Source organism: Dysidea avara, chromosome 2 (genome assembly GCF_963678975.1).
Source record: "Dysidea avara chromosome 2, odDysAvar1.4, whole genome shotgun sequence".
NCBI lineage: Eukaryota > Metazoa > Porifera > Demospongiae > Dictyoceratida > Dysideidae > Dysidea > Dysidea avara.
This window is the reverse complement of record NC_089273.1, coordinates 51,379,565-51,402,566: the sequence shown is the minus strand read 5'-3', so window position 1 is coordinate 51,402,566 and position 23,002 is coordinate 51,379,565. Positions and strand designations below refer to the sequence as shown.

At 38.7% G+C, this 23,002-nt stretch overlaps 1 pseudogene; it reads right to left on the bottom strand.

Moving 5' to 3' along the window:
* Positions 1-1,257: 1,257 nt before the first annotated feature.
* On the bottom strand, positions 1,258-22,748 carry LOC136247598 (uncharacterized; annotated as a pseudogene).
* Between the last annotated feature and the right edge of the window lie 254 nt (positions 22,749-23,002).

Below are 23,002 nucleotides of genomic sequence, written 5' to 3'. Positions count from 1 at the left end.
TAATAGGCAGAATAATACTTGTGCATTACCATAAATTCTTGCTTATATAATATAATATCAAAACACAAATCACAGAAAAAGATCGATATACTCTAATAGAACAGTCAGAGAATAGTCAGACAGCTGACTGTTCTATTAGAGTATATCGATCTTTTCTGGGACATGCATTTTGCCAAGCAAGAATTTAGAGTCTGTGCTTCAGCAACTTACTGTTTACCATAAAGTGCATATTTACTAGAAAAACATGGGAATTGAGGTATAAATATCGAGCATAATTTGAGCATAATAGGTAAATATTGAGCATTAATTTAAGCATAATAGGCAAAACTTTGAGCAGTGCAGCATAGCATAATAGGTAAAATGATGAGCATAATCGGCGGGTCCCTACTCACTGATCTGCTCTGCCTCCTGCACTCGATACATCAGTGATCAATAGTGAGGTGAGCTGTGTTTGTTGACTCCTTAAACAGGAGGTCTCATTTTAGAGAATCAAACCTCTCCAGAGGTCTCTTGGTGCTCATTATCTCCCGAAAATCAACGGTTTTATATATGCATACCATTTTCTAAGTCATAGAAAAAAGTACTGTAGGGAGACAAGGGAGGTAGCCTATACACATGTGCAGATAATAGTAGTGGACACTGCTTGAAGGTTCTTAGTTTACTGATTTGTTAAGCTGCTTTACTGTAGTTGTGCCCAGTTATACTGATAGTAAAATGTCAGTAACTTTAAGTATATATGGAACATAATTGTTTTACTAAGTTTTAAACTCTCAGTAAAACATCAGTGAATGCAGGTTTACTGAACAACTACTAAAATAACAAACAATTAACTGTTCCATATACTGGGGATATACCACTCTAGTAAACTAAGATACTTCAAGCAGTGGGACATTATGCATTAATTTTAATTCCTACTTCTATCATTAGTATATATGTCCACAGCCAGTATACCTGCAGGTGTAGGCAACCTCCCTTGTCCACAAACAATATTATGTATATAGACACTGCTTGAAGGTTCTTAGTTTACTAATTTTTTAAGATGCCATACTGATAGTAAAGTGTCAGTAGACTTAAGTATATGGAACACAATTATTTTACTAAGTTTTAAACTCTCAGTAAAACATCAGTGAATGCAGGTTTACTGAAAAACTACTAAAATAACAAACAATTAACTGTTCCATGTACTGGGGATATACCACTGTAGTAAACTAAGATACTTCAAGCAGTGAGAAGAGTTATGAAGTTTCAAAATCTGGATCAAATTTTGTCATCATCTTCATTGTGTGTATTATGAAAGCACATAAGTTGCTATACAATAAAAATTATTATAAAATTTCACACAATATAGTACATAACAAATATAAGTGATCACACCATTAAATAAATAAAAATTTCAATATTCGTCAGTCAAGATAATATTAATATACCACATTTGTCATTCATAACAATACGGTTACCATACAATTCAGGAAATTCAGTCTAAATTCAATTAAATACACAATTACTGAAATACACTACTAGGGGGATTCTTTTCATTATGCCTGTGTTCTTGTTGACCAGCAAACAAAGACGTTACCTCACCAGACATGTGAGGAATCAAATTTGTACGACTGTTATCATCTGAAGGTGGCGGTGACACTACCTGAGGTAATACTGACGAGGCACTTACAATCAGTGGACTGGGAGAAGTCAGGTGGGCACTGTTTCTTGGGCTGGTATGACCAGTAGACTTTTTAGAGTGATGGGTGGATTTCTTAGGTCTCATTTGAGGAGAGTTGTGGCCAGAAGGGATGGACTCTAAACTAGAACAACTGGACACAGCACTCTTTGGTCTGATGTGGTGTAGTGCATTAGGACTAACGTCACCAGCATTTGAGTTGGAACGAAATTGATAATCAACAGGAACGACAACAGCCCTCTCAAATGACTCTGTAACTGGTCGTGATAGGTTACCTGAAGAACGTGACTGTCTTAAGTTAACTTGAGAAAGCCCATCTTGAATTGCTGAACGAAGTTCATCAGTTGAATTTGATCTTGTGAATTTAATCCCAGGCAGAGTTTCTGTTGGTTCCATTTCTGGATAACTTGTAGTGGAAGAAGCAGACATGGAACTGTTGGAGCCTGGCAAGTATAACTGGTTAAACTTGCTAACCGGGTTGTCATAACCATGAAGTGAGCCTGACCAACCATGACCAGATAGAGCAAATTCATCTTCATCAGTGACCTCTGTAGTAGCCTCATCATTACCATTATTGTAATTATCATTGTTTAAAGTATTACCAGATGATGGAACTAATAAAGGCTTGTCTACTGCAGCAAAGCTTGCTGTGGCAGCTTCTAATGCATCAGTGCTGTCTTCATTCTTGACTGATTTTGTTGACAGCCTAGCTGTCCCTTCCTCAATATCGGCCTGTTGTTTACTCTTGTTCTTAACTGAAATTTGTTTCTCTAGTTCATTCTCAACTTCAGCAACATCTTCCAACTGAGCTCTTGTGTTCATCATGGTGTAGGTGGTTCGACTCTTAAGAGTACTTCTCTTATTGGGTGGAGAACATTTTGACAGTGCAGATAAGTTATAATCAGATTGTGACTGAGACACTGAACCTAGGAGTGGTTTCTTGTTCATCTTGTTCATTCTTTGACCAATTGTACGAATACTAATAGGTTGTATTTCAGAGTGACTACTGGCTATGGAGGTCATTGATGGCCTCTTCATGTCTTGTTGTCTTTTGTTGGCTGTCAACAAAACAGCTTTTTGCCATTTTTGTTTTGGACTCAGTGGCTCATCTGAATCTTCTAACAATGATTGTTTGCTAGAGTCAGCAGCACTTCCCATAGCATGTAACACTACATCATCTAAACGTCTAGGCTTCTTACTAATGCGATAGGAGACATATCTTGAAGCTAGTTGAAGGGTGCGTCGTTTTTCATCCTGAGAAATTTCTGATTGAACTAATTTGAGGTTCTGGTCCTTAGAAACTTCACGTGCAATGTTGACACGTTCCTGTAATTGCTTTTGTCTCAGCCACAAATCTCCCGGTGCCCCAGTTGGAGATGTTAGCCCACTTCCTGGAGAAGTAACATTGCCATCTTGTTGGTCCCAAGAAGTAGACTTAGGTATGCCAGGATCAGTTGCCGGCAGCATGGTAGAAGTGCTAGGCTTTTTCTGTATTGGTTCACTAGCTGTTGTGACGTTAGGTGTGTCTGGCTTCCAAATGACATGAAATTCATTGTCATTGAGAAACTTACTGTGGAATCGTGATGTACGACGTTGAAGATGTAATTCTCTGGGTCTTTGAGAACCTGAACTGAAATCATGTTTGGTGCTCCTTCTTTTCATTTTATGTTCAGGCTTACTTGCTGTAGCAGCTGAACGAAACATTTCTATTGATGATCTTCCCTTCACAAATGGTTTAACTTTAGAAGCATCACCAGTTTCTGGTAAACTACTTGAACTTGTCTGCTTCTGAACACCCTCTTGATTGCCGTTACGTTTTTCATAAGATGGAGGAGGAGAAGATGGATCTAACATTCTTTCCAATTGTGCATGTGATTCATTCAAATCCATATTGCTGGTGACATAGCTGTAAGTTGGAAGTGGTTCCTCTGACATTTCTTCCACAGTTGCTAAAGATGATCTATTTTGCTTTTTATTAGAATTGATACTACCAGAGTTACTTTTGTTAGGATTATTACTAGCTCCTTGCACTACTGTATCTAATGGAGTTTGGTTTATCTGTGACTCAATGTCATGAGGGTTCTCAAAGAAAATATCTTCATCTCCTTCAATGTCACTTAAAAACTCGTCAGAGTCACTCAATGCTTCTTCACCAATTGCTGTCATCTGAATATCATATCCATGTCGTTCATTATCACTGTCAAATGGATCCATCCCAGCTGGAGAGTGTGATCGTGAGTACTGCTCATAATCTGATATTTTACCCTTGGGGCTACAAAATACACACATTTCAAAATTACTCCACATTCTAAGTGTGACACAGGCAAAAGCAACATGTACAGAAAGTTTACTACAGCAAGTGATTGAATACCTGGTGTGGGCAACTATGTGCCTGCTACTGGAGTATTACGTGCATAACTGTACCATAGAGCTTTGCTTGACATATGCCTACACTCCTCAGGCTTTGGGCATGCATACATATGAGGAAAAGCCCTCAAGCCCATTTTATAGCTAATAAGGATAACAGATATATGGATACACTTAAAGAATGAATTATGATGAAGAAAGAATCACTCGACCAATAATATACACTCCGTTATGTGATTTTAGTCAAACTCGTAGTTAATTCTTAGCATCATAGACTGACTTTATGCATGTACGATTTTTGCATTAATCAATCTTTGTAATCTGTAGATTACAATCTAATATTGAGTGCACCCACTGGATTGAACATATGCAGTGGTAAGCTTTGGTATAAACTGGTTATTCTACGTTATCTGTAATGTGGGTATGGTCCACTATTGAACAACCTGCTGAAATGCTTGTGAATAAGCTATAGTACTAGTTCTCACCATAACCTAAGGTAAAGTTTCCCAACTCTTGGGATAGCAAGGATAACTGAACACTTCTGTATGAGTAATTTTATGGTAAATATCATTACATCAGAATAACTCAATACCTATAATCAAGCTCAGTTATAACTTAAAGTATTGTTAGGTTGGAGATGATCAGTATCAATTAAAATACAGCTAGGTTTGGAATATACAGTTTATCAGTTAAAAGAAAAACACCTTACCTAAAGAACATGGATTTAACTCGTCGAAATGCTGGACCAAAGTCAGCATGTCTAATCCACATTGCTATCACTGCTAGTAAGAGGTACCCAACTGTCATTATCAGCAGTATCTGTAGTGATACAATAACAAAATTAAAATTGTTGTGAACATTCAGTAGTGAATCTATCCACTGTATTACAATTAAACAATTTTTAATGGTTTGGGCATTATGGACAAGTGTCCTGATAATCAAGGTGTCCATATTTCAGAGGTCCTCTGTTATATCACAGTTCCACTATATACAAACGTTTGCACTCACCATCACATGTAGAGCAGGGTTAGTCTCATTGAAATTGAATTGAGTCAATGTGTATTCACCAGTAGAGACATAACACTCTAGTTCATTACCCGCACAATTTGAGTCAAACTCTTTCAACAGTAGATAAGCAGTTGAGGAGAAACCATAGTAGTTAGGATTAATGAAGAATAACCATCGATACCTGTGCACAGATAGAAAGTGATAACCGATAGTTAGTACTAGTTATGTACACAAAACAGTGTCTACACAGTTATATAGATCAGTAGCTTTCTTTGATAATCTTATTCAGCAAGAAGGAATGAAATTAAAATAACAATGATCATAAAAGGAAATCCATGCAGTGTACATACTATCTTCTAAACTGGGTACAAGAGTCAAGTATCTATTACACAGAGCTTTAGTATGAATAAGTGTTATGACTATGTAGAAAGACACGTGGAAATACAGTTATATACAACTGTACAATACTATCGAGTGCAGCAGCAGCACAACTCACCAAGGAGGCATGGATTCACGAGGTATAAAGAAGCCACTGGTAAAACCAGCCACTGAACTAATTACAGGTGACAAGCGGAATGCTACACTGGGGAATGCACAGAGTATAAACATCAGTAGAGCAATCCATGTCTGGTTGAGAGCCATGTTGACAACTAACACTTTAAGGTAAACCTCCAAACTGTATGATGACACCATTATCACCTGTATGGGAGAAATATCAGTGAAAATGTTCATTAACTGTGCACAAATACTGACTGTAAATATCAACACTGAAACCAAGCTTAATATGTCCAGACTAATTTAGTTTCTTCTGTGTAGGGTAGATATACACAACCCAGTATAAAGCTTGTCTACTGTGGATGTTCTGTTTGTTTGATCATTGCATACTGAGTGCTCTATACATATATTGCATAAATTGCATAGAATACAATACAATACTTAGTATGCGATATATGCAGTACATAAACGGACCAAAATTCCACAGTAAGTGATGCCAACAAGAGTAACAAGGAAATGAATTTTCCAGTGACTTATAAGAGATATAGTTGTCCCTCCATTATCCAGTCATCGATTGTCCAAACTTTGTTATCTGAACTGTGGAACTGACTGTTCTATTAGAGTATTTCGCCTAAAGTGTATGTTTCATTAGAGTATTTTAACTGAGCTCTGTATTATAAATGTGTGGGTTTCGTTTATCTGAACACATGTATGGCCCAATGAGTTCGGATAATGGAGGGACCACTGTACTAATGGATAACACATAAGGTAGTATGATAAGAGTACAAACATATTCACTCACCAGAAGGTACAATATTCCACCACAGAGAATTACTGGAATTAATCCAAGAAACACAAATCTAGCAAATCCCTGAATGACCAGATCAACAGAGTGTCCTATACCGTCACTGTGTTCTAACTGGTACAACTGTGCAGAGACATTGTTACAGCATATGTGGACAATGAGAGTGTCACATCACTATATATAGGCAATCGCAAATACAAGTGTGAAATGTGAATCCGGTACCAACAGTTTACAAATGAAGTAATTGTGGGCTTAGTTAATACTGGAACAATCAGTTCTATTATGAAAATCTTACACCACCATTTTAGATATAGCAAGAGTAAATAACAACAAGAGGGAGAGTGTCTAACACTCAATGAATAGGCCTGTATTCAAATAAGCATGTTACATTTTTTGAGTTAGTAAGGTATAGCTACTCAAAGTGTAGCTCTGCACATACACGAAATCATAATGACTGATTAGTACATTCGAAGATCCATAGCTAGTTTGTGAACCTTCCTGAGCAGTTCACCATCCTTTGTAGCTCATGAAGCTATGTGGGCTTTTACAAACTTCAACTGCTAGCCAATTGCTTCTAAAAGTGTTTATGTTACTATGTAGTTTGTGAATCTTTATGAATAGTTTATAACACTTCATAAACAGCTCACGACACAAGCTTAGTAAATTATGTGGAAATTTAATGTGCAGAACATGCTGTAACTCTAGTATCACATCCCAGTATCCTAGTATACATACAGCAGTATATCCCAGTATCCTAGTATACATACAGCAGTATATCCCAGTATCCTAGTATACATACAGCAGTATATCCCAGTATCCTAGTATACATACAGCAGTATATCCCAGTATCCTAGTATACATACAGCAGTATATCCCAGTATCCTAGTATACATACAGCAGTATATCCCAGTATCCTAGTATACATACAGCAGTATATCCCAGTATGCAGAGTAGGATACTTACAGTGAGAGCCTGGGAGTAGTATTTGTGCATAATGGGGAACATGAAGAGAGCACTAGCCACTGAGTACACACAGAATCCTGATACTATCAGAACAGCTGATGTTGTCTGAATATATACTGTACCTGTTGGGGAGATGTATAGAATGTTAGTTAAAACAAATCACACTCTTACTTACACATTTGCTTGGACTTTATCATAATTATGTTGGTACTGGCATAATGAGTGGTTTAATGGACTAGACTTTTCACTATAATCTGTTCACATTCACCAGAGCCCTCGTTTCTTGTTAATAACTCTTGCTACATGGGCCAGTTGCCCAAACGTTTAGTAGCGCTGTGAAGCCCTATGAACTGTTAAAAAAGTGCTTTGATATGGGCAAGAACAAGTGAGATGTGAGGCTTCAAAAATATCCCATATATTCAGGCATGCAAACATGTTTACAACATGAAAACATGCTTGATCCAGTACAAAACAATTGGGAGTGAACACATGTTCACCTCTTTGATATTACTGTATTTGGCAGGGGCTCAGGTGAACACATATGCTACAAGCCGCTGGCACAGTAGGATAACCACAGAGAGGCACAGGTCTAAGCTACAGTACCGTCCAGAGCCCAGAGGTAATGTTACACTCGCAAGCAGTTGACACTTGTGTAGCCAATTTTCGACCCTAGATTTCTTTGGCATGTCCTAACTCACCACATGTAGCCACGACACGTGAGCTCCCTAGGGTAGCTGCTCCAGTAACCGTGTGCCTTCGCACATGGTGTATTCCAGTCGTGGCCTGGAATTGAGCATTCACGAGGGATTGTAACGTTACTTCTGGTGGTACTGTATTTGGTAATGCTACACTGACTTTGTTTAGGTACATAGATAAGGCCTGCACCAATTATGCCATTGTATATGGCACAATTCTTTGTGCATTTAGGTTATCAGAGAAGCATATTTTGCATGATTCATCAGATTTACAGCTAGCTACTTGTGAAGGAAAGACTAGTTAAAGATCAACACACCCTAATAGAACAGTCATCACATGTTAAAATATTCTAATACTAGATACTCTAATAGAGCATTCAAGACACAATTTTATATAAGCATATTGGAGCAAGATAGGGGAAATTTTGAAGCAATGCTCTAAAGCATAATAGGCAATTTCAAAAGTATAATTCAGGCCTAACATACTTATGCAGTAAATACACATAGAAAACTAACCCAGTAGAAATCCATAACCTAAGAAGATCACAGGAAGATAGGCTAGTTGTGGTATAGTGGTTCTCAGTGCAGCTCTAGCCTCCAGTGTTGCCATACGAGTAAATCCTGATCCCTGATTTTCCAATACCCTGAAATGTGATGGCACAGTTTACTACGCAGTTATTCAATCACGAAAAATTTAAGCAAACAATTATGTGTTTAGAAATTGTATCCTTTTAACTTATTCAGTAAACATTTAGCAAATAAACAAAGGTTGGTCTTTTTGCATGCACAATATTCCAATATATTAACACACTATGTATTAAGTGATGTCACAGCTGTGCACTAAATCTTATCAGAAAAGCACGAAATGATGTGTACTATATGTTATAGAAGAACTAAAGCATATTAATGTCTTTATCTGAACACTTTGTTACAAAACTGTATAACAAGTATTCTGTTAGAAAAATGTCTACTACATACAGTACCACTCAAACACAATGTCACACTTGCTTGCACTGTTTTCTTAAGTCAAGAGTAAACTTGCTTGATTGGCAAGTCAAACCATACTAGTAATTCATTTACTGTGAATAGAATATACTAGTTAGAGCTCCACTTGCAAGTCATATCTGAGGGATGATCAAGTCCGTGATAAACTGTTCTCACAACGTCTACAATTACTACACACTATTCACACCTCACAGCATGCTATCTAATATGTTCCTCCTGTATCTCACATGACATCCTGTATTCATCAGTACATAATGGCTAGCCCGCTGCAACTCAATATTCATTTATATACATACGTACATCTTTAAAATATATGTGCGATTTTGTATGCATGGTAGTAGCATCAGTAGCTTCATTAGATCAACATTGTATAAATCACTAGACACTTGCTGTTTTCTCTCAAGTATCAAGCATGTGTATTGAGTGGCGAGCAAGTGTCACATTGTATAGTTTGAGCAGTATTGGATATAGTAGTGTAATAATAATTGTGATAGACTGCAGCTCCATGTTAGAAAACTTTCATAAGTTGAGTAATTTGTTTCAACGCAGTTAGTGTAATATATATATAATCAACTATTAATAAACACTACACCATACTGATACATTTTCTAATGGTATTCAATATTATATCTCACAACACATATACAGACCTTTTCTTTCCAAACAACATGTAGATGAACCCGTCATTTCCTCCATCGGTTGTCTCTTCTTCCTTCTCTTGTGATAACTTTATGGCCTCAACCACATATTTGGGATCACCAGATTCTTCGTAGTATTGTAAAATAGCCTCTCTCATCTTACTGTTACCCAACATGTCCATAATAACATCTACAATACAAACAATGTATTGTCAACAGACAATGTGCTATTCAAAAAGGCTACATGAGATGATGAATAGGTACCTGCAGGGTTCTGATCCTCCAGCTGTGGTAGTACAAGTCCCTTTTCAAATAACTGAGCCTTCAGTGCTGTGATAAATACTTCGTAAGCTTTGAAGGGACTACCATGGTAGGCTACCTAAATGTAGTATACACATCATAATAATGGACACATACAGAGTATATAAATGAAGGTTCCACCATCTTTTATTTTGGACTCTTCAGTCACTAGTACATCAAAGGATGCGCACACACATACACACTCCACACCTTTCCTTCACACAACATTATTAATCTGGTGAACATGTGGAAGATCTCCATATGAGGTTGATGGATGGTCATGATAATAGCTTGATAGACTGGAGCAATGTGAGTAAAGTTTCTTGCTCAAGGAAACAGCAACAACACCAATTAAGTCCAATTTGGAGTAACTGAGCATCGAACCAGGAACCTTTCGATTGCCAGGCAGATACTCTAGCCACTTGGCTATGCTGCCTCACATACACACACACGTGCGCGCACACACACACGTATGCGCACACACACACGTACGCGCACACACACACACACACACACACACACACACACACGCAAAGCCTACAGAGCTGTACAATACGCAGCTATAGTATTGCCGCCCAGCAAACCAGAACTGGGATGCCTGTGCACCACTCAGGCGCTTGAGCTTTGTGCAGGCAAATCCTCCTGGGGCAGGGCTAGTAACCTGCAGGAGGACTGTCCAGGTCTCATGGAGAGGTTGCAGAACCTAAAGTTCCACAACAACCCCAATACCGCTAAGCGAGACAAGGACAGTTGGGTATTTGCTTCCCCAGTTAGGTACCCATTGATGTTATAGCTGGGTGGGCTGCTTCCCCAGTTGACACCAGGCCACCAGGTCCCCATTTAAACAGCTGGGTAAACTGGAGCAATGTGAGTAAAATTTCTCACTCAAGGAAACAACAACAACACCAAAGTGGTGTAACCGGGAATTGAACCTGGGATGTCTCGATCACCAGGCAGATGCCCTAACCACTTGGCTATGCTATGCTACACACACACACACACACACACACACACACACACACACACACACACACACACACACACACACACACACACACACACACACACACACACACACACACACACACACACACACACCTTTCCTTCACACAACATTATTAATCTTGTGAACATGTGGAAGATCTCCATACGGTTGATGGATGGTCATGATGACAGTTCGTTGTGATCCAGCCAATTTGTTCAAGTAGGATAGTAGTTCATATGATGAGGCTGAGTCCAGACCTATAAAAAAATGTAACATTGTCAATGAGGTTAAGGTTAGGTGATGTGTACCTGAGGTAGGTTCATCGAGGAAGATGACACTTGGTAGTCTTAACAATTGTAGAGCTATAGTCAACCTCTTCTTCTGTCCACCACTTAGTCCTGGACCAACTGTACCACCAACTACAATATCAGCTAGTTCTTGTAGACCAGTCTGGAGGGGGAGAGATAATCAATGGAAAGTCTCAAGCTAAAGATACTCCAACAAAACAGTCACCGCATGTTAAAATATCCTAATAGAACATTCACAACAAATCGGTTAAAATTTGGAGCAATGCTCAAAAGTATTCTACTAGGAATGTAGTATCGAATGCCTGTGTCATCAAAATGGCATTGAATTAAAGCAAAGATGATGTTACTATAGCTAATGCTCTGCCTACAATGTACACTATTACATTCCTTCATCATGCTCAAATTAATGTGGAATCCAATGAAACAATTTTTGAATTAAGACTGTCTTTGTTAAACGTGTAAAGTGAAGGAAAAGAAGGAAAAACAAAGTAAAAGTTGTCAACTTAGGAATAGCTGGAGTGACTGTGCTTATAATTGGTAAAAGGATTGTCCTGTTTAGCAGATAAGTCCATAGTAAATATTGTCCCATTAAGAAGGGTTAAGTACATATAACACTGCATTCTTGTTTTCCCATTAAGTAACGTCCGGATGATGCACTAGTGTGCCACCCTCATGACACACTACTGTGTGTCTTGACAGTGACCACCTACCCCGTTCATGACTTGTTCAATTCGTTCAAACTTTTCTCTCATAGACAAGGGTAGTCTCATCTGGGCAGCTAGTGTCAGGTTCTCCCTCACAGTCAGTTCCTCATAATAAGGGCTTGCTAGTTGTAGTACATAACCAGTATTGGCTATATACCAGTCTCTAATATCATCCAGTCTGTGACCATTAATATATATGCTGCCCTATAGGGAAGGTATCCATATAAGTGAATACGTACATATATGTATACATACATACATACATACATACATACATGCATACATACATACATACATACATACATGCATACATACATACATACATATACATACATACATGCATACATACATGCATACATACATACATGCATACATACATACATACATGCATACATACATACATACATACATACATACATACATACATACATACATACATACATACATACATACATACATATACATACATACATACATACTAGAGGTGTACCGATATACCATATCGTATCGGTGGCCGATATAGAAATTTTGACTACATCGGTGGGAGCCGATATTACTGCTAAAAACTGATATGATACACCGGTATACAACTGAACTATCGAACTATCTTAAGGACACTGTCCAATGATCAAGCCACGTTATAACCCTATTTTGTGGCTAACAAGGGTGGGAAACAGTAGTTATTTTCCTTGTGCAAAAGTGGTACACTATATGAAGCCACCTCAGTGCGTCTATAACTACTATACTGTTTTGTTGTCACAATACTTACCAATCATACAACAAACACTCATTGTGGTGAGCCTGGGGAAACAACAATAAAATGAACCAAGAGCACAGCATAAAACAACCAGCCATCTCTACGAGCCATTAAAATGCGAGTAATCTTTACTAATCTTGGCAGAGGCATGTATTAAAATATTTGTGGTGCCTTATAGTCTGAGCTGTCAATAGAGGCACACCACCATGGGTAACCAAGCATAGCCAATAATCTTAAGACTGTCTTCAGTAGTTAGAATGAAGTTGGACATGGTTCCTCAAATATAAATAGCTACACTTAGCTGTATCGGTATGTCGGATCGGTATCGGATCGGTTTCAAAATGATTAATCTCATATTGGATTGGTTTAGTTTTCTTATATCGGTACACCTCTAATACATATTGTACATACATACATACATACATGCATGCATGCATACACACTGTGTCAAGTAGGTCCCAAACATAGCTAAGGTGTACTTGATGACCTCATTACAGGTTTTTGCAATTGAATTTGGCAACTTTGCAATTGAATTCGTCCCGTTTGCAATTGAGTTCGTCGCTGTTGCAATTGAATTCGTCCTGTTTGCAATTGAATTCGTCGCTTTTGCAGTTAAATTCGTCGCTTTTGCAGTTAAATTCATCTGTAACAAGAATGGCAGCTGGAGCAAACAAGAAAACATGATGTAGCAGCCGCTACAAGAACTTGTTCAAGTACAATGGTAGTAAACAACTCTTTATAAGGCAATAATTCTTCCTCTACAGCCTATCCAGCAACATTCCAAACTCTACTATGCCATTGAGATGGGTGTGGTCACTCGTGAGCAAGTTAATTAACTTGTCAGACAGCTATCAACTTTGCGTACTACCAGCTTCAATTACCTTCTAATGTCTCAAGTGTAACTCTCCAAGACATAAATAGTTCATCTCTTAATGAACGGGTTGGTTTCTTGGAGCCGTTTTGTTTATGACGAATTGTAATGCAAATGCGACGAATTCTATTGCAAAACCGACTGATTCAACTGCAAAACTGACGAATTCAATTGCAAAACCGACGAATTCAATTACAAAAACTTGTAATAAGAAGTGACCATTTCAAGCAGGTCTCCAACAGCAGTTGAGATAAATACAGCAATGTATAAGAATTTTCATCAACAGCCTTACCGTTATGTTCCCAGATTTCCTCCGACCTGTCAGTAGATCCAGAAAAGTAGTTTTGCCAGAACCTGTATAGAGAAAGTGCTCTGCAAGTAGTCTGGATGATAAACTGTGACTGACATGAGACACAGAGAGTGCACACAAATATGTTAGATGGCTGAAGTTTATGTAAATATATATAAATTATACCATTAAAACATACAATATACACAACAGGAGGTTGGTCACATGTCATCAATGAACCCATGATCTCAAAGAAATGTTGAACTAATTCAGCATTGATGCTAGTGTGGTAGCGGCTGCCCCTTCGGTTTAGAGTAAGAGTCTAGAAGCGTAGCATATGTTACTTGTGCTACTACCGGTACAGTGATAGAGCTAATCAAATTGCAGTATCCAAGCATATAAACCATGTAGTTTGCACCATGAATAACACAACAACCATGGCGACCGAATTTAGAATAGTTAGAAAGCAGCTAATACTCTCTGAGCGAGACTCTGAAATACACCTACTAGGTATATTGAGAAGTATGAAATTTCAAGCCTTCTTTATCAAACTATAATAGCCTGAACAGGTATTATAGTACGTCACTCGCAATTTTTGAATTCCGGTCACACAAGTACCCTATACTATAGTCACCAGAACTCTATGCAAAGAGGTGGGTGCTGCTAGACTAGATTGATTTCTTCTAATCCTCTAACGAACAGATTGTACGTATATACTTACCAGTGTTTACATTGGGCCTTACAAGTCTTCTCAGCAAAACACATTGCTTTCCCAACTGTTAAACTAACAATAGCACCTTAAACAATGCTGGGTTGTGTAATCTCTCTCAGATTACGCGGTTATGACATGTGACCAACCACTTGAATACACACCAATAATAAACACAAATACACGCATAAATGCAACATCCCCAATGGTCTCATTTGCTAATTTTGCATGGTTTATTTATTAAGGCTTTACAGCACAAATGCTGAAGGCCTATAGGATACCTGGTCCTACAGCCTGTTTAAACCTACTGTACATGGCGGAAAAAAGAAAGAAAAAATAAAGACTTGGGTGAGACGACACATGAGGCTGCATACCACAGCCAACAATGAAGAACTGGACACTCACAATCACACTTAATCCTTCACCAGCCATGTGAGACATGTACCCCACACAGACAAATACACAGTACGCACAGACAGACATACTGTACCTGATGGTCCCATTATAGCAACAAGTTGTCCAGGGTTAAAATAGAGGGAAATTCCTTTCAGTATATTCTTCACCTTCTGCATAGGCTTCAAAGTTTTCTTCTTAATATCTTGTCTCTTTAGTCCAGCATCACTAACTTCAGGAAAAACAAATGGATCTTTAGTGGACAACAGAGGGGAGGCACTGTTGAGCATTCCACTGTTCTCAGACTCCTTGCTATCTAATTGATTGTAACTTGCTAAAAGGGAAAGCATGGCAAATCACAAAGAAAAGAGGCACTGCAAAGTACATGATTACGACATAACAAAACAATTTTGTTAACACTGAAACACTGTACAAGCACAACATACATGAACATAAAGTATAGACCTTTGCCATGCTGGTAATATGATAGCGTGACATACAGTATTTGATGTGGGACCACAACTGAATAGCTTTTGCGCATATCCAATAAAATACAACTCCATGTTGGGGACTATATAAACACACACACATAAGCATATTGCTCACCTGATGCTGACTGCAACAAGTGCCCATCTACACAAAAAAGGCGAAACATGCTAATCATAGTTTGTACGTGTAATATATAGAGTGTAGCCCACAGTTCAGTGCTACACACAAACACACGTACACGCACTCACAAAGCAACGCCTCTGGCAGCCAAGCAAAATGGAGCTATTACCGCCCAGCATGGGATACCTGTGCACCAATTAGATACTTTAGTTTTGTTCAGGCAAATCCTTCTGGGACAGGATTACAATAACTTGCAGAAGGACTGTTCAGATCTCATAGAGAGGCCGTGGAATTTAAAGTTTCACAACGACTCCTAAGCAAGACAAGGACATTTGTGCATTTGCTTTCCAAGATAACACCAAGTACCTATAGATGTATAGCTGGGGGGGGGGGGGGCAGTTGACACAAACCACCAGATCCCCATTTTACAGATGGGTAGACTGGAATAATGTGAGTAAAGTTTCTAGCTTTAGGAAACAACAACAGTAAGATAGTAAATTGAATCTGAAACCTTTCAATCACCAGGCCAATGTCACACACACTCATTCAGATGCACGCTCGTACATGCACGCACACACACGCGCGCGCGAAACACGCGCACACACACACACACACGAAACACGCACACACACTTACTTGCTACTCCATCAACATTATCAGGTCCACTAGCTGCTCCTTCATTCTCCTCGTTAAACTCAGTAGAGTTTTCCTCATCACCATCACACTCATCAGTATTGATGGTGGGTAGTACTAGAGGCTTAACATCATAGGCACTAGCCTCCTTGTGTTTCTTGTGGTTGAAGGGGACTGAGTAACGAAGATCCATACAAGCTATAGAAATCTTGTCCTGACATTCTGGAAACTACACGGGTAACACACATATATATAACATAGTAAAGTGCATTAACACATAGACAAACACACTGACAGACAGAAACACATGTGTATGTGTGCAACCAGACACTCAGCCAGCCCAGCCAGCCGGCCAGTCAGTCTAACATATCATCCTTCATCTTCCATATCTACCCTCCCGCAAGGTACTAGTTAATAAATTTTACTGATTGCAGTATTTCTTATGGAAGATGGTGTGAGCACTCAATTCCCAACGATACTTGACACAATATTATACTCATGTGAAAACAGTTCAAGTTTAATATAAAACACATTACTGAGTTTTACTATTAACCAAATTGTTACACCAACCTCACTACAGCTGGCCAGAACACACACTCTGTCATAACCATACATCAGGCTACTAAGAGGAGTGAGTCAAAGGCTATGAATACCATACCATAATAGGTCATGTTTATACTACCAATAATAGCTATCACTAGGTTGCTAGGTGATAACACATTCCAAATGACTGGAGGAGCACACAATGAATCTCACAGCAACTACTCATCAACAACAGTAACAATAAACACAGTAGAACTGTTCCATGGTAGCATAAGATCTAGTCCTGAGATATCGGTCCGTACAACATGGTGCATTTTCACGATGTTTCCAAAACTTTAGTAGCTAGGCAACATAATAGACTAGTATGCTCATTGTGCAGCAGGAGAGTGGCCTATAAATGCTGTCAGCTTCAGATTCAGACACTTTTTCAGAGGCGCTTATAATTTCTGATTGGTATAAACATTGTGTGTGATGGGAAAAGAGTTGATTGGCCATGCAAGACTACTTGCAGAGGTATCTAGTACAAGTATAGAATATTGTGAAGTGTATAAAATTCCAAAAAAAAGCTGGATCCTTGTGGGTCCCCATGTCCTGGGTCTGGGTCCACTGTTTATACCTACCCGTTATTCATCACTTGCTTGTCACTCACCCTAGGCTTTCGGCACTACTTCAGCTTTTCCCTTAAACGCTTAATCATTGAGCTAAAATATGTTTTCACAAATACACAACAGGTTACAAGGCTACAATAACACTCTCATACTACACATATTTGTTTAAACCACAAGTGGTTTGACACCTTCCTTATTGTGACAAACAGGTAGTCCAAAGAACACCACAACACTTTCAGTGTCAGTGTGGCCAGTAGGGTATTGTCCCATCAGTAACTACACTACACACACACACTGGTTGTCGCTAAAAGGAGGAATAGGGAATCAGGAAACCGGAAGAAGGAAATGTATTTTCTCTATAGCGTTGATTACTGGTACTCAGGTCTTTGAAGAAAACAAGTCATTTCCAATAAGAATGTTGATCCAGTTTTAGTTAAGAATGATTCCTGATATGATCAATCCACTATGTGCTCAACATTAAAATGACATAATGTGTGGAATGTCATGTGACCAGATAGTGACCAGCTGCTTCTGTAAGGATAGTTTCAAAAGTTTGTTTGAATATTATGTTTGTTGATAAGTAAGCAATTATCATAGATGATGTATAACAAGTAGAGATTCACAACAGTGACATCATTTCCATAGGAACTAATAGTTTTATGTATGTGCAATCCTCATTACGGGCTTGATGGGTCTTGGTTACGGGCTCAGGATCAGCCTCGCTTCACAAAATATAACATTCATACAAATCGTCATTCATTGGGGAGTAAGTTGATGCTTAAAAAATTCTTGTACCTTGTCACAATCCTTTGTAATAGTGCCACAAAAATTATTGGTGCCACCATAGCGAAGTAGTTCCGAGACAAACTGGTTGCAAACCGCCGTGATTTGATAACACTCACTTAATCTAATAGTGAATAGGAGACTGTCAAGGTAAATTTAAGAAGAAACAAAGTATAGTTAGTCACTCAAAAGTCCCTACCCGTAACAAGGATTGTCCGTAGTGACGTCACTGTTACGAATCCCTACTTGTACTATATTATCTATGCAATTATGGATGTGACAATGTTCTTGTCCCTTGTAAAACACATACAAGCAAATCATTTGTAATATATCACATCTACCCAGTAGAACACTAGCTGGTCCACCTGTACACTACTCAAGCATCTTGGGTCAGTACAGGTAAATTCTGCTGAAAGCGGTCCCACAGGAGACTGTACCATGTCCCACGTAGTGAAGGCGTGGGTACACAAGGCCTCACTTGTTTTATGAGACATGGACAGTTTAGGTCCCATTTACATATTGGTAACCTGGGGCAATGTGAGTAAAGTATTGAACTCAAAAGAAGTATCAACAGCAGCAATCGGTTATTAGTGAGAATTGAACCTGTTAATATATGTACAGCTATCTCACACTAGACACACACTATGATCATACATACAAAGACATGTATACATAAATACATTTATACAAACACACACACACACATGCACACTTACCTGGTAAGTGGCATTCAACTTTTCAGAATCTCTAGCTCGTTGCAAGAACTCTTTCTGTTTATGTAACAACCACCAGTGCCAAAAATAGAACACTCCTTTGATTATAAAACATATCAGTGTTACTGTGGCAACAAAGCAATAAATAAACACTTCAAATCCATATTTCCATAGAAATGAGTCATCTTGTTCAAGTGTAATTTCTTCAGGACACATCTCATTGCAATGTGTAAGGTAGCATCCATCTCGGAATTGAACTGGATTTGTCGAATTAGCTGTATTTAACCAAATACGAATAGCATCACGTATAGATACTTTATCTGGCCTCTCCAATGAGGGTGTTAATTTGAACTGACTCCAGCGACCTTTTTCAACAGTATGCCTAGGAATGTTATTATAAAAGTATTATAATGTGGAAATGCTCTAAGTACTACACGTATGTACGTTACGAAAAGTTGGAATCAGGAAATTATGAGAAAGGAAAAGTTTGGCTATTGTGAAGAGGTGTACTCATGACCTCATTAATGAGAACATCCTAATTATTGGGCCCACTGGTTTCATGTATGCTCGTTAATGGGCTAACCTCTGATGGATAAAACACCTGACTAGCTTAAGCTGCATTTGTCTTGAACTTTGTTATTATTGTCCAGAGGTAAAACTAATGGACTGTTAAAAGTTCAATAAATTACAGGTGCTCATTTAATTGATCATATGGTACTGCCCAAGCGCAATTCCGCACTCGCTCGCATGCACAATTTTGCTCGAGAGTTAAAAAAATTACTAATCAAGGGATGTGGCAACAATTTCACTCGTGAGTCGTGTGATTCTAGTGAGCAAAACAGCTGCATGCTGTCTTGTAAGCGAAACAGTTGCCACATTCCCATTTAAAAAAATCTCAAGCAAAGTTGCACGTGCGAGCAAGTGCAACATTGTACTTGGGAAATACCGTAAGTCAAAAGTGCAACAGGCTACGGAGTTAAGACTTGTGTAATTGTGTTCACTATGAACTGGGGCATTCATCACGGTACAATTAATTTTTGGTCTGTATCCACCCATGCTATTAAGCAAGAAGACCGAATAAGCTTACAAACTGTTTTACCAGTTAATACCTTGTTAATTTAATAGTTTGAAAAGGATGAGATATTTATGCACGACCCAGTCTATCCTTGCAGTACCAGTCACATCTCATAGGCTCAATCACATTTATCATATAGTCCAAAAAGGTATTCACAGATTAATTAACACACAGTGGTCTGGCTTCTTCATTACATATCAAAACAAGAACCATTAAATGGCTTCAAATTAATAGTGTACCAGTGGCCCTGTATCAACTGAAACCTAACAAGGGAAAAAACCATCTTATATGGTCCCATCAGCACTTGAATGGCTGACCTTAGTTGAACAAATGTGGACACTTGTCCACGGTCCCATTTGTATTAGTGTACACGAAGGACACCACTATCAGACATACAGTATCAATTGCCCCAGAATTAATAGAGGTCACAATTATTAAACACTCTCACCTTATTGAAGACACGTCGTTACTGAACTCAAACGAGTCACTCCCAAATAACGCTTCATCATCACCATCTTCACCCCATAGAGATGACGTTGCTAAGTAGATATGCTGTAAACAACTAGTAACATAAAAACTGAGATGAGGTGATTGGTGAGATGCTACGTCTAAAGTACTGTTCATAACTCCACCATATTCTCCAATTATCCGTAAGAAATTAAAGTTTAATCCAACTGGCTCAGTCTCATCCTGGTCAAAATGAAATTCAAAAGAATTCTCTTGAGCGTTATACGGTTCAACTCCTTTAAGAGATTGAGCTAGGATATACACATCATACAAGCTATGAGCCATAAATGTTGGTATGTCACTCGGGTAGTATTCAGAATTTGCAACCAGACAGTGGGCAGAAATACAACATGGAGTTCCCAATTCAATAGAATTACATGGTGGGTGATGAAGTATTAAGGAAAACAACGAGGTCATATTTTCTTGCTCCTGCTCTAAAACATATTCAGTGATGTTAAAATTAGCTCCTCTTGAATCTTTGGAGATATTCACATAATCTGTAAAGATGTTATAAATATTGTCATGGAAATTCACAAACCACGAGGACTCAGCAAACACCCTGATGTTTGCATTTGGTAAACGTTCCTTCACCCATTTAGCATGATTTAGCACTCCAATACCTCCAGCACTGGAACCTGCTAGTAACACTCTACCTTGTGTATTGTTAATTGCTTCATGGATAACACTACGAAATATCGTGAAACCTCTAAATATGAACTGGATAGTTTTGTTGTTACTGGGATCAAACTCAAAATCTGTCTTGTTACCAAAGCGATCATCATCACCAAGCCACAGGTCACTGCTACAATATGGTACAAGAATGTGGTTGTAATGGTAAAAGTCTTGATTAGTTTCTCTATCAGTGGACAAGATGTCTGTTCCTTCAATGTTGTCATAGTTACCAGTTAAGTTTTTAATGGAGGTCATTAACGGTGATACTGTGTCACGAGGATTATCTCTATTCTCATTCCAAGCTCTTGTCAGATTGAACTCCTGTGTGATCACACCACCTCCATATCTCTCTCGTGTCTCACGAGTGAAGTACCTGTCAGCAGTCAAACACAGCCACACATTGCATAATCAGTATAATTCCTCTGTACACAATACACATGTTTAACAGCTACAGGTGTCTACCTCACAATTTTACACCTCATCTTAAATTTTCCACAAAACAATTTACTCTGGGCTATGTAGACTGTCTCTTGCTACCATCCCCATCACTGATAACATCAGAAGTTACCAGGGACTGATTTATAATGTAGCAAGTGGCCACCATAGCAGGCCGAGTCAAGGGATGGAGTTGATAAGGATTGGGGACAAAACATATTGGTGACCTTTCAACCTTTAACTTAGCATTTTGCTTTGTATATTACTTTCTACACAATGGGATATTTAGTGTACACTATTTCATATACCAACAATATAACATTAATTGTTTAACTGGCTACCATTCCATGGTAGGAGACTTTGTAGGGCTGCTTTTCCATCCCCAGCACTGGCTGCACAGTGGGATAACTCTAGGGCATTTGCCAGATCTACTACAAATTTACAAAATGAGGACTGAAGACCCCCTAGAAAATACATTGGCAGATCTTAACAATGAAAAGCAATAATTCATATATCTTAGAACAAGCTATATATGCACATGCTAGTTTAGAAAAATGTGTGGGAGTTGTAGGGAGTGGCAGACATTTTGCAAATACCCACTATTGCCACCAACACTACACACACAATACCTTCTATTGCATGTGGTAGCTGAGTAACAAGCTCCTCCACTCTCAAGAAACACGACCCAATCTGATGAAGAATCATTTGTACGAATGTAATAGCCAGCCCTAGTGAAATCATTGCATAACGCATCCACATTGTTAATGTTCCTCCATGTCAGTGCTTGCACACGAGTTAACACGCCCGTACAGGCGAGCAGGAGTAGAACGGCTATCTTCATCCGTCGCGACTTGGATGACAACGCTCAAATCCCCTCTCTTTGCAAATGAAGCGATTTACCTTTTCATCAACGCGCTATATAGACACCCTAAGGATGAATAAAGTTAAACAATAAACACTCTTTGTAGTGATGACTTTAAAAAGCAATAATTACCCGCGGGATGGTTTACTTACATCAAAAGGAAAGAAGCCAGATATCCGTTTAAGGATTGTAGGCGTTTCTTTCTCTCCTTTGTTCTCTCTTTCGCCCAACAGGTTAGAGCGACGCACAGCTACCTCCGGTAGCACCACAAGTTAAAAACTTCAACGGCAACTGACAGAGAAAAGACTCTTTGTAACCACGCCCGTTTTATCAATTAAAACAGTTTACGGAACAAGAATTGCAAAACGCGTGGGTGGCAAAGGTTGCCCTTCATTCATAGGATGGATATCATTGATCCGTAGATATTACTGTGACGGTGTGTTTCCTTGTGTATTTGTGTATTCCATGTGGCCAAATTATGTGTTATCAGTGGTATATATTATGTATCACAGTATAGTTATGCACTTATCAATGTTTTGCTACACTACTATGAACATGGGCAGAGGTGGGGGATAGGTGCGGTTTTGAACAT